This window comes from Polypterus senegalus, chromosome 2, assembly GCF_016835505.1.
Source record: "Polypterus senegalus isolate Bchr_013 chromosome 2, ASM1683550v1, whole genome shotgun sequence".
In the NCBI taxonomy this organism is placed as follows: Eukaryota; Metazoa; Chordata; class Cladistia; order Polypteriformes; family Polypteridae; genus Polypterus; species Polypterus senegalus.
In genome coordinates, this window is record NC_053155.1 from 290457733 (window position 1) to 290459384 (window position 1652).

The following is a 1652-nucleotide window of genomic DNA, read 5'->3' on the forward strand; positions in this document are numbered from 1 at the left end:
CAGGCGAAGCCACATGTTCTCACCAAGATGGGGCTCATTGTCCAACTGAATAGGACTTGCATTTAAATTCTGTATAATATAAACAGAAAAAAATGGGACCACACTTAGCTTCATGGGTAAAATTATACTTGAAGTATAATGTCATTTTGGAAGACATAATTATTATTATATATGGTATGAAACTGTCAGGGCACAACTGTAAATCTGATATTGTGTGCCATCGAATTTTGTCAGATTTCATAACTCAGCAGAATGATGGAGGAGTGATAATGACAGTGGCATGCCCATAGTCACTCATACAAGGACAATTTAGAGTATCCAATTGCCCTAACTCACACATATTTGGGATGTGAGTGTGTGGTGATCTGGGGAGGCTGCATGCTCCCTGTTCTGTCCGGGAGCATCTTCGACCCCAAACCGTCGTTAGTCACAAAGGGACAAATGAGGACATACACATCCAGACATGGTAGGTATAAAAGTGTCAGCGCTCTTATTACAACAGTCAAAAATCAAACTGTTCAACTAAATAGTGCAATGTAGTTCTTCAAACAAATAATTAGTCAATAAATTCATACTCCAATAAAATCGGTGAAATGTGCAGGTTAAAATATTCAAATAAATAGTCCATAAAATGAGGTTAAAATCGTGGAGACAGTGCTATCTTCCTTAAAATAAAATGAGCCCCAGTGCTGCCTTCTGAAACCCTGTATGAGATCTTGCAGCAGAGGAGATGCCCAACTGACAGATGCAGTCAACCTTTAATATTTGGCTCAGGTTTCCAACGCCAGGCCTTCAGCATCCCTGGAGCACTGTGCTGAGCTGCACTCATATCTCCCATCACAATTCCCTCGGAGTCTGTAGTAGACACCGCATAGTGGCCAAATCCTACTTACCAGTATCGCTCAATAAGAGCATGTCATAGGAGCCTTCTTCAGCCCCAGGTCTTCTTTCCTCAAGGCTCACCCCGACCACTTGCCTTTCTTCAGCTTTCACATGGGATCTTCCTATCCTGCCTCTCGCCCTCCCTTTCTTCTTTCTTTAACCTCCATTCCTCTTTTTTTGTTTCTTTTCTCTTTTCATTCTCTGTAATTCCTGATTTCCCTCTGCCATGCAGGCTCCACTTATATTGGCTTAATTGGGTGCAGGTGTGGTATGCTACTACATCTGAGGTATGAATGAGATACCTGACTGATCCACTTGTTTTACACATGCATGTGCAATCAGCCAAGCACCCCAATCATCCCCAGAGTGAAGCATCCTCGCACACACCAGCACCCGATTGGTACCGGCACCCGATTGGTGCCTGCACTTCTTGGGATCCAATTATTTGTTTAAAAACCTTCACAACACCACAGACACTTATTACAGAGTGGAAAAACTCCTGCACACACAGGGAGAATATCTAGGGGGTAGGCAAAATAACAGAAACATCACATGAAAAAGCAGGAGTAATTAGCTGACAATTACAAATTTAGATGCAAAGGTGAGTCATATTAGGCTGAATAGCTATAAAAGGACACCTGACAATTATCACTTTTGCAAGTGTACAAATTGCAGGTGCATCAGTCACAAAAACTGTATACTTATTCTCCAGAATAACAACAGCATGTGAAATTTTTAACAAACATGCCACAAAAGCAAACCTTCAAAAA